A 12909-nucleotide genomic window follows, 5' to 3' on the forward strand; every position below is an offset into this window, starting at 1 on the left:
TCCTTGGCAGTCTAAAGTAATGCTCTCAATAGCTGCCTGGTAACATATCTTTGGTTATCAGATGCATGATTAATTTATAAACTTGAGAAGACTGCACAGACGAAAGATACCTGTGCTGTCTATCTACAATAACAATGTCTCTCATATATCTTGAAATTGCCCTTTAGATCCTTCCTAATGAGAGTGTGGTCCTAGAACCAGCAGCACTGGCCTTATTGGGAGCTTGTTAGATATGCAGAATCTCTGATATCACCACCCAAATCTACCAAATTGGAGGGTGCACTTAAGATCCCAGGTGATTGTACATTACAGTTGGACAAACACTGATCTACATGTAGCTGAAGCAGTGGGTTTATTAGTTTCCTATTGCTGCCATAACAAATTGCTGCAAACTCAGCAGTGTCAAACAACTCAAGGTGATTTTCATATATTTTCTGAAGATCAGAAGTCCAAAATGGGTCTCACTGTTCCAAAATCAAAGTATTAGCAGAGCTCTGTTCCCTCTGCAGGCTGTAGAGGAGAATCTGTTTCCTTGCCTTTTCTAGCTTCATGAGGACACTTGCATTCCTTGGCTTGAGGCCCCTTCTTCCATCTTCAGAGCCAGCATTGGGCCTATTATATTATCTTATCTTTATTTAAAAGTCAATTGATTAGCAACCTTGATTCCATCTAAAAACTTTAATCCCCCCTCCCCCCCATTGCCATGTAACATATTGGCAGTGTCCAAGGATTAGGACATGGACATCATGGGGGAGGGGAGGGGGCATTACTCTGTCCACCACACTGGGCCTATGTTTGCCGTGATGTATCTTGTGACCCTTCTCTTGGCCTCAGCTGATTGGATTCGAGTGGACACTGAACAGTGGTGGAGCAATCCTTAGTGGGATGAGTCAAGCGGTGCTGAGTGCTTGAATGGAAAGGTTATGTAGAGCCTATCCTTCCTCAGCCATTTTAGAGCATGAGCATACTGCTTAGAAAGCAGAGAAATGGGAGATTATAGATACACAGAGAAAAGTAGAGTCAAGAGACCCACAGAGTAAGTAGCGGTTGGATGACTTTTAAGTTACTGTTTGTGGCCCAGGGTTCTTTGTTTTCTATCCTTGGAAGTTCATACAAATGCCTTTTGTATCTTTAGGAAAAAACATAGCATCCTTTATCTATACCTTGAGTGAGTTTTGGTTCTTTGTATCTACATCTTCCCCAGGTGACTACTTATGAACATACTTGAAATAATTGATCATTATTTAGTACAAATTAAAGGACTAGAAAACACTTAAAACATGGGTTTGAATGTATTTTCCAAGTCTGCTTTTTTCTTTCCCTTTTTATGGCCAATACTGCTTTCCACCAGTGAAGAAGAGAACAAAATAATTCAGAAATGGTTCCTTGCTGGGGACTAAGACATTTAAGAGTCTCTTCCAGTACCACCAGAAGATAATTCATTTTTGGTCCATTGTGCAGCATAGCACTTTTGAAAAACATTTCATTCTCTTTAGCTTGTCTTTTGTTAAAGAGAAATATTTAAGTATTTTGGGGCTGGAGATACAGATATCAAATTCATAATGTGTACACCAGCTGTTTTGATTTGTTAAGCTGCCAGAATGCAATATATCACAAATGGACCGGCTTTTTTTTTTTTCAATTTTATCTTTTAACTTTTTCTTTATTGTGAAATATAAACATATATATGAACAAATTTCCAAATACATTTTAACAAGTAGTTATGGAAAAAATTTTAAAGTTTGGTATGAGTTACAGTCCCATAATTTTTCATTTTTTCTTCTAGCTGCTCCAAGATACTGGAGACCAACAGAAATATCAATATAATGATTCAGCAGCTATGCTCATTTGTTAAATCCTGTATTCTCTGTTATACTCTCCCTTCTCTTTATTTTTTTGTATTTTTTCCCTCCTCTTTAAATAACATATATACATAAAAGCAATAAATTTCGAAGTATATTGCAACAATTAATTGTAGAACAATTTTCAGAGTTTGGTATGAGTTATAATTCCTCAATTTTAGATTTTTATTTCTACTTCTCTAAGATACTGGAGACTAAAAGAAATATCAGTATACTGATTCAGCACTCGTACTCATTTGTTAAACCAGAACTTCTCTGTATAACTCCACCATCACCCTTGATCTTTCTCCCACTCTGTAGGAGTATTTGGGCTATGCCCATTCTAACTTTTCCATGTTAAAAGGGACCTTCAATAATATGGGATAGGGGAATGGAACAAGTTCATGTTCTGGAAGGGCTGGCCCCACTGTATTTCAGGACTTACTTGGTCCAAGGACCTATCTGCAGGTTGTAGGTTTTGGAAAGTTACCCTAGTGCATGGAAACTTTATAGAATCTTATATATTGCCCTATGTATTCTTTAGGATTGACAGGAGTGGTTTTGGTTGGGGTTTGGCAAGTTATAATAGGTAGCAACTGGACCGGCTTTCAACAAGGGAATGTATTAAGTTGCAAGTTTACAGTTCTAAGGCTGTGAAAATGTTCAAATTAAGGCACCAACAAGAAGTTACCTTCACTCAAGAAAGACCGATGCTGCCCAGAACACCTGTGTCAGCTGGAAAGACACCTGGCAACATCTGCTAGCTTTCTCTCCTTGCTTCTTGTTTCATGAGGCTCCCTCGGGGGTGTTTTCCTTCTGCATCTCCAAAGGTCTCTGGCTGTGTGGGCTCTAAAGCTTTTCCCAAAATGGTTCCCTCTTACAGGGCTCCACGAAGCAACCCCACCTTCAGTGGGTGGAGACACATCTCCATAGGAAGCACCTAATCAAAAGGTACCACCCACAATTGGGTGGGTCACATCTCCATGGAGACAACAAAAAAAATTCGCCCAGTAATACTGAATGAGGATTCAAGACCATGGCTTTTCTGGGGTTCACAACAGTTTCAAACCGGCACACCAGCTGACCAGTTACTGTCAGTAAAACGTGAAAATAAAATCCCAACTAGAGGGACTTTCCTTAATTAGGTTATCTAGTGAGGCGTTTCATTCCTGAGTGGCCTCAGCCATTATCACTTTGGAACATTCATCTCTGGAACCCACTTGGGGAAAATCCATGTATTGCATTTTGGATCCATGAAGTCAGTATCATTTGGACACCCAGGCTAAGGCTGCAGGCAATGAGCCTTAGGCCATTTCTCCTCAGGAAAACACCATTTCTAATCCTAAGACCCAAACCTAAGGCCCAAACTATTCATGTTTTTTAATTAAGCATTTTTAACAGTTTTGCTAAAGCCCTAATTTACATACCATAAAATTCACCCTTTGGATTTTTAATTCAGTCATTTTTTTGTGTATCTACAGAGTTGTACAACTATTGCAACAATGTAATTTTCGAACACTTCCATCACCCCAGATAGAAACATTGTGCTCATTCACAGTCATTTTCCATTTCTTCCCTTGTCCCAAGCAACCACTAATCTACCGTCTCTATAGATTTGCCTTTTCTGGACAAATCTGTATTATATAACAATCATACAATCTGTGGCCTTTGGTGTCTAGCCATTTAGCACAATGCTTTTACGATCCATACATGTTGTAGCATGGCAGTATTTCCTTTTTATTGCTAAATAGTGTTCCATTATATGGATATACCACATTTTGTTTATCCATTGATTAGAAGTATTGATTTTCACGTACTAAATCATCCTCAGAAAGTGTACTGTTAGGAAATTGCCAGGATAGTCATTCTGGGGTACCTGGGATGGATTTGTTTTTATCCTTTGTTCAGACCCTGAATCTTGACATACTTGAGAATTCTTGACTAAGCATTCTGTACCAGAAGTGTAATCAAAACTTGGCTCAATCTGAATCTTTTATTTAGGCCTCCTGAGTACACTGACTCAAGGCCCAGTCTCTCCTAGCCTGCATCTATGAGGCTACGGTGGATGAAATCCAGCATTTTGGGGCAGGAAAACACTGGACCAATCAGAAAAAAAAAAAACACTCAGTCCTTGGCACACATCTGAGGGTAGCATAAGTAGAGGGTCTCTGTTGACAAGTCAGAATACCTAGCAACAAAGTCTGAGAAAATCCAAGTTCTCATGCCTGGCAGGTTTTCTTAGTACTCAGTGAATTAACAATTACTGCTTTTATGTGTTTCTAGGGTACATTGGCCATAAGAGGCCTGGAAATATTTGAGTTACATAACTGGTTCTTTTTTCTTTCATTCAACATTTATTGAACACTTAATACATACTAGGCTTTTGGCTCACATTATCTAATTAAATCCTTACAATAATTATACAGAAGAGCTGCTATTATACTTGTTTTACAGATGAGGAAATTGAACATCAGAGAGATTATTTGTCCAAAATCACCCAGACAGTAAGTGGTAAAGTCAAGACTGGGACCCGCTTACTCTAAGGCCAGTTTTCCTTATGGGTTAGCAAGTTTCTTTGAACAAGTAGCATTAAAAATAATAATAACGCGGTGGGTGCATGGGTAGTTCAGTGGTTAGAATGCCTGCCTTCCCCACGGGAGACCAGGTTCAATTCCTGGACCATGCACCCCCCCCCCCCAAAAAAAAATAATATTAACTTATTATGGTAGAATGGTGAAGGAGGAAGTAAGGTTAATACAGATCTTTTCCCAGTGGTTTTTGGGACTGAATGAGGGTAGAGACTGAATACATCTCAGCAGCACGAGGGTGTGTGTGTGGGGAAGTATTGAGGACTTGAGGAAGAGAACACCTGTTTAGTTTGTAGGTGCTACTAAGATGCTTCGATTAACCTCTTTCCCATTCTACTCTATTGCTTGGCTCCTTCCCTAGCTTTATAAATAATTGCAAGAACTAGATTGTCCTTAAAAGATATTAAATAATTAATCTTCTATGCTGTTGCGTTGAAAATAGGTGATAAATGGAAACATAAAATATTTAGAGACTTTGCAGGAACTTAGATGCTAGAAAGTAACGTAATAGATTTTTAAGCATAGAACTACCTTTCCATTGGCTTTTATCCATAAGCTACTTGGCTTCATACATTGATTCAAACTTTTCTTCTGATACTCTTTGCTTGGTTGAATCCTTCTCAGCCTCTGTTTCCTATCATAAATATAGGCCTACAGAGAGACCTTCCCGGGCCACACCTTTTAAAGGAGGTTATTTCCTCTTAGCTGTATTACTCATTCATGGCCTCCGACTCTTTGGTCACAAGTTGTAGTCGCACGTATGTTTATTATCTTATTCATTGTCTCTTCTCTCCTCCATTAAGCCACAAGCTCCATGAGGACAGGGAGCAAGTCTGTTTTGTTCACCACTATATATTGACCTACTAGCACAGCACTTAGCCCTTAAAGAACCTTATTATCATTAACACTATCAGCGAGAACATAAAGAGATCACTCTTCAAGCAATGCTTACTAAGTCTGCTTTCAAGTTCCTTCATGTATCCCAGGAAGTTGCCATTCTGTGGGAGTCCCTGTAACACATTTTGCACACCAGCAGGCTGCTAGGCACACAGGGGTTCAAACTGTACACCACACACTTCTATCAGGCAGCTTCCATCAGCCAGTTGAAAGCACGCCAATCCATCATTGTCTGAGGCCCTTAAAGCTGTTTTTCTCTTTTTGAAGGAGATAAATTAGCATCCCCGTGCCCTTTCTCTTCAGGAACCCTTATTGGACAACTCTGGAAAGTCCAAGGAAAGGAGGGACATTTTAAATTGTAGAAGAAACATTTAATTACTCAATAGTTATTTTTATTATCATTTCCCATCATATGTTTACATCGGCCTTAAATGATGTTCCAGAGAGCTGTAGTGAGATATAGGAAGAAATGCCTAGAAAATATTTCCTTGACTTAGGAAGCATCTAGAAGGCTGTTAAAGCATTTAAGAAAGAGCTCTAACAATCTTTAATGCATTGTTAAGGGCAAGGAAGGGCAGTCTCCAAAGTCAGGTTTCTTTTCCTGCCTGAGGTAAGGAAAAATTCAGTGTTGTCGCAGTACTGAAAAATCAGTGCCTAGTAGGCAAGTAAAGTGTTAACTTTTCCCTGAAACTCTGGTGACAACTTTTTCTATACTTTTATGAGAAAAACATGTTATTGAGGGTAAAACCCCCCCTCTTCCCCAGAAAGCGCCCCAAGATCACATGTTCAACTGGAACTCTAAAGCAGGTGCTGGGAATCAATTTTCTCAGAAACCTTTCCTTCTTCCTAGGGAAATGAAGCTGGCGCAAAGCTCCTTGCTGAAGCTATCACTTTGCATTGCAAATTAAAAAAAAAAAAAAAAAAGCCATTTCCTGAAGTGGAAATTATTTGAGGGCAATTCCTTGGAAGGAAATACAGCACGAGATGTGAATTTCAAACTTCTTTTGGATCCATTTCTGATCAGAACAAGGTTTTAATATCTCCGAGGAAGTGCAAAGGATAAAGGTGTTTGTTTTATAATAAGCAGGAAAATCGTTGCCCTTAAAGTGAAACATTTATCTTGTTTTCACCCTTTCTGGCCTTATTTCCATTTTGTGATAATTAGATAGATTGGCTCTTACATTCCAAGAGAAAGTACTGACCTTTTAAAGTCAATGTGAATTTTTTTTTGTAAATAATGAAGATTTTAGGAATCAGTGTGGTTTAAATTAATATTAAGATTATCACTGAAGATTTGAAATATGCTTGGGTAAACTGATATCTCTTAGAAAAAAATACAAGTGTCTGCATGCTATATCCTTGGGATTCTAATTTTGTTACCGAAGGCTGTGGATTGCTTTGCTTGATGTGCTCAATAACCTGAGACACCAGCGTTTCAAAGAGAGAAAGAGGTTATTACTGGGCATGTAGTAGGAGAGCAGATGGCGTAGTGCCCCAAAATCTGCCCCCCCAAACTGCAGTAATTTGTATAATTTTATTAGAGAAAAGGTGTGAAGGGTTTAGGCTAATGAGTACAGCGGACCCAGATGATATAATCAGAATTGCAGACAAGAGAATACCCACTGCTCAAAAACATTCAAGGGTTCTCCATTTACAGTGACACTAGTCACCACCCAGCTCTTCCATAGGCCCTTGGGAGAAATCATAGCAACTTTGTTTCCATAATTATGATTTCATTTTCTTAGAGTAAATCCCCTCCCTCCCAAATTTTATTAGCTTCAAAACCTGCATCTCTGCTGTGAATGGATTATGGAAACTGCCTCTGGGTAATGAGGTTCCTCTTGGTAGACTGGGGGGTGGGGGGATATAATCAGAGGTGAGCTGATTATTGAGCATGCACAGATTGATTACATGCTTAGAACATATGAAAGAAAATGGTGGAATGAGGTACAGATGACTTGTAGGTTAAATCTAAATTACTGCGCATGTCAGGTGGGCCCACTTTTGTTAGATCTGGTCTTGGTCATTGAGATAATTTTGGACTTGGGGTGGGTTAGTTCCCACGGACCCAAGACTCTCTATTAACAAACATCAGGGCTATCTTTAGTGATTACAAGACTCTAAAGTTGAAAAACTGGAGAACTGGGTATAAATGAAGGTTAGTCCCAAGTTTTTATTATCACAGGTGCAGAAGATAAGGGCTATGCGATCATTATCAGAGATCAAGGCAGCTGGATTATAATTTAGAGATTTCAGGACTTTGCCTTGGTCTACTCCAATATACCAGAAAGCAAAAAGGAATATCTATATAATGATTCAGTAATCAAAATCATCCCATAAATCTTGACTTCTCAGTTACAACTTCATGAAATTCCATTTGTTTGGCCTAATTTTTATAGATAGCTCTTACTGTCTTAGTGGTTAAGGGAGAGAAATGATTACTAAAACTGGAGGGTCTCTTGGGTATAGATTCTGCTCTTCTGTCCATATTTATACTAGAAGCATCTTTCCCCCTTCTCTCTCTCCTGTGGTTCTTCTTGTGTGAATTATTTATTTCAGGGGATCAAGATGACAGACTTGCCCTATTAAACCTCTGTTAAACTCAGTGTTTAAAAAATAGGATGTTATTTTCCCCCCACAAAATAGTAAATAAGAATTTTTATACTTACATGTGAAAAATATAGTGCTCTCAAAAAATATCTACCTGTGAGTATAACTATGTCCACCAAAACACATACTACTGTGTTTTTTATTTTTATTTTTTGGGTGCATGGTCCGGGAATTGAACCTGGGTCTCCTGCATGAAAGGCGAGCATTCTACCGCTGAACCACCTGTGCACCCCATGATATTATTTTAAAGTATACCAACAACACACTTTGGATCAGCATTGCTGATTCTAAGTGTTGGTGAGGAAGCTCTGAAAAATCTGAGGCTAAGGTTCAGATTTAGCTGCTAAACTTCCTACAATGCACAGGACAGCCTCCTGTATAATAGCCATTAGTCACATGGCTATTGAGCAATTGAAATGTGGCTAGTCTGAATGGCAGTGTCGCTAGAATTGTAAAATTGGAATCCAAGATTTAGTATGGGGAAAAGAATGTAAACTATCTCATCCATTTTTATTGATATCTTATTAAACTAATATTTTGGATATTTGGGCTAAATAAAATACATTATTAAAATTACACTTATCTGTTCACTTTTTTAAAATGTGGTTACTAGAAAATATAAAATTATATATGTGATATAATTATATTTCTATGGGTCAGCACTGCTGTAAGGCCAAGGATTGGCTTCCTCTAATTTCCTGTTGGTTCTGTCTTAGAATGCTTCTTGTCACTTCTTAGCATTGAGCAAGGTCCATTACGGGTGAGTCACTTTCATCAGGCTTTCTCTAGGTAATTCTGACTGTCAAGACAATTCACTGTGAGTCCCTGAATCATTCCTTCCAATTAGTAGGGTCAGCTTCACTTACAAGGACACGTTTAGACACTCAACCCTGAACTGTTCAGCTTAGTAGGCAATTCCTTGTCGCATGAGAACAACAAAAACGCCCCCATATCTATCTTTGTTTCTCAGTTGCAAACATTCTCGTATGTTAAGAGCTAAAAAGTGAACCTACAAATCGAAGAGAGAAGTTTTCAGAGGAGGCTGAGTTTTCCAGAGGGTATAAAATAAGGTCCTTTATGTTTGATTTGTTGCAGGGAGGAGCATATGTAACCTAGAAAGAAATATATCTGTATATCTGCACTTTAAGCCCCTTCTAATACAGAAACTAATCTGTAGTGCATTCTGTATTGCTTGAAAAAGTAATATTTTACTTCTTTTCTATTTTGTAAATATTTTTAAATGGTAGTACAAATTGAAACTTGTCTCAAGTAGCAAAACTACTTGTTTGTGATACAATCAACCATCCCTGTAAAAAGAACTCTGCAAAATTCTGGTTTCACTCATTCCATAAACATTACTCGACTGTCAGCTTTGAAAGTCTTCATTATAAAGCAGAGTTTCTCTATCATGGCATTCTTGATTTTGGGTCCGTATACTTCTTTGTTGAGGGGGCTGTCCTGTGCATTGTAGGAAGTTTAGCAGCGTCTCTGGCCTGTACCCATTAGATGTCAGTAGCAACTCCCCTACATTGTGACAACCAAAAAAATTTCTTGACAGTACCAAATGTCCCCTGGGAAGCAAAATCGCCCCAGGTTGAGAAGGACTGATGATAAAAGGAGAAGACGTATGGGAGCTGGGAGCAGGGGTGGGGTGAGGCAAGAGATGATATTTGCCAAAATTAGGGAAGGAGCTGTTGGGATGGGAGACAAGAATGGATTTGAGAGACATTCAGCATAGATAAATCTCTGAGACTGGTAGGTTGCTGGGGCTGAGAGAGCAATGATTCTAGTTTCTACAACTGGAGAGATTATTGTGTTTTACGGCAAGAAAAAAGAAAAGTAGAACATATATGCAAGAGAAGATGAGTTCAGTTTCAGATATACTGGATTTGAATGGGAGCATGGTGGTAGATATGTTCTCCTAGCGAATGGATTTGTGGATCTGGATATAGCAGTGAAGTCAGACTAAGAGGTGGATTTGGGAGGCAACTGCTTAGTGGGTGATAGTGCAGGAGAGTTCTCTTTTTTAAGGGAAGATCATTCACCTGCTGGAGAAAAGGATGAGTTGGATACTTAAAAGGCAGCACAATTTTTCTTTAAGTGACTATCAAGCATTCCACTAAAGTTGAGCAGAGAGAAAAACTGAGAGTAACAAAGGTATCAAAATCATTTCAGTATATCTTAGGCCCAATTAAGAGAGTGATGGAGGAAGAGAACTGAAAGAGAGAAAGAAATGTGTCATTCAGACAAACAGGGAAAAGAGAAGAGAAGACAACTGTTCATTCGTTTGTTTATTGAGTATCTGCTAAAAGTTATAGGGGATTTAAAAGTAAATAATGTATCTCAAGGAGTTTCTACCTAGTCTTTAGGTCCTAGTATGTGCCGTAAATGATTGAACTAAGTGGAAACCCAGGTAAGGATGAGAATTCAGAGGAAAGTTTAAATACCTCAATTGGGCCTTGAAGAAATGGGCAGCACATTGCAATATCCATTTACAAATGAGCCATTTTGTTTAAAATCACCATTAATCATTACATAATATTAATATCTTAAAAGCTGGAAATTCACATATTCTTGCAACCTACTTTCTTCTCCAATGTCTTAATATGAAATTCTAATTTATTTTTTATCTAAAAAAATAACATATATACAAAAAAGCAATAAATTTTTAAACACAGCACAACAATTAGTTATAGAACAGATTTCAGAGTTTGGTATGGGTTACAGTTCCACAATTTTAGATTTTTCCTTCTGGCTGCTCCAAGACACTGGAGACTAAAAGAAATATCAATATAATGATTCAGGAGTCATACTTATTTGTTAAATTAGCCCTCTCTGTTTTAACTCCACCTTCTCCTTTGATCTTAATATGAAAATTTTTGAACATACAGAAAAGAAAATACAGAAAAGAACTTTATAGTAAACCCATATGCCCACCACCAAGGTTATGGAATTAACATTTTACTATACTTGCTTTATTACATATCTGTCCATGTAACCACCCATTAATACACCTTATTATTTGATGAATATTGGAGTAAGTTGCAGAGGTCAGATTATCCCAACTATGTCAGCATGTACAGTATGAGCTAGAGTTCAATATTTGCTTAAAGTTTTTCAAACTACTTTTACTTATTTTATTTTTAGAGTTCTTATCCATTTTATTCTGCTGGAGAGTGGGTAGCATTATACTTTTTTATTAGTTTTTGTGACCTTTTGGGGATGCTGATATTGAAGACTTTTGCCAACAATTAAACTAAACTAGGTCCTTGAAGGTAGAGACCAACCACATTTGCTTATTTCTCTTTGGCATCCCCATATCCAGTATGTGACCAGGTACAAGGCAGAACCTCTATTTGTAAAATGCATTTTTGTAAACACAGGTATACTATTCTTTCTTGACTAAATGGAGTCAAGCTTAGGCCATATCCCATGCATCCTTGGGACTAATAAATACTTACTAAATACCAAGTAATGCTTTACCAACCTTTGCTGTTTTCCTTTATGGTGCTCTCAACAGTCCCCCAAAGAATAAACTATGTACTGTTGTTTGTTAAAAAGAATTTGGGATCTAAATTTGTAGGTACAAGTATTGCCTCTGCTACTATGTGACCCTGGACAAGTCTCTTAGCCTCTCTGAGCTTATTCATTAATTACATTGGGTTGACAGTATTACATACATTTGATGCCCCCACTTATGAATTTCAAATGAGCCTTTCCATGTAATAGAGCTTTGTTAACTGTGCTTACTACACAACTGTCATCTATTGTTTAACATTCAAAGGATGTGTAAAGATCAGCAGTTCTCTCTCATTCTCCCATCCTTCCACTTTCCCTGCCTCCCTTTGTCTCCTTTCCCCCTTCCCTCCTCATTTTGTTTTCTGAATTTCTAGAATGCATCACAGAAGAAAACATAAAGGAAACAAATAGTCCAGAATCAAAGATGTCCTGTTAAGGAAAGAGCAAAAATCAAGATTCAAAGTACCCTCAGAACTCAAAAAGCAGAAAATTCTAATAGCTGCAGACAAAGTGTGCTCTCTGAAGAGCCTGGAATCTAGGAGAAATAAGAGAGCAGCTTTGTTAGAGAGGTGAAACAAAGATTTTTCAAGTATTTCAGCATTACTCAGAGTCTGGGATATCATCCTGGCAAAGTTATTAAAGTTAATTTCTCCAAACCAAACACAAAAGGACCACCAAGGACAACTGGCCATCTGCCCTTAAGCTATCATATGTTTTACGAATATAGTATGAAAAAGCTAGTAAATTATTGGCACATAATGCTTATATCTGAAAGACTTGTAGGACTGGCTTTTTTTTACTTAATAAAGATGGTTCAAGAGGGAGGTTCACAAAGGAATACCGAACATTTACTTGCTACATTTAAATTACATCATATAATATGTAGTGCTTTTCTTCCTTTGGATTTACTTTTAAAATATTAGCATGTTGGATAGCTATTCCTTATTTTCAAAGTGGCTAACGAAGAACTTCTAATTTAAATACTTGTAATATTTATTAATATCATTTAACCTTATTTTAGTTTTCTGCTTGGAGCTTATTGAGATACCAATGATGTTTAAAAAATGCCTTTTTAATATAGGTAATTAGATTTTATAAGTAATCAAAATAATGACAGTATTAAAATGAAGAAAATTGTTTATGCTGATACTGAAGCCAGAATGTTAAGGAAACTCCATACAGTAAACTATTGCAAACTTTTACAGTGAAGACAAGGACAGTTTGACTTGAAGGGTAGCTTGGAAAAGTGGTAGTTTATGGCATATCATATGATTTTTTTATGTTTGTGCCAAGGGTGTTTCCTTTTTGTTCTTTTCTTTTTTATAGGCAGCAACAAGCAACAATAGTGACCATGCTTAATATTGATGAGTTTGCCCTCCTGGGAGTTATAGTATATGTACCCCTTTTGAATACAAATACTGTTTGATTTATATGGTAAACACTTAGAATTTTGA

This window comes from Tamandua tetradactyla, chromosome 7 (genome assembly GCF_023851605.1).
Source record: "Tamandua tetradactyla isolate mTamTet1 chromosome 7, mTamTet1.pri, whole genome shotgun sequence".
Taxonomy (NCBI): Eukaryota; Metazoa; Chordata; class Mammalia; order Pilosa; family Myrmecophagidae; genus Tamandua; species Tamandua tetradactyla.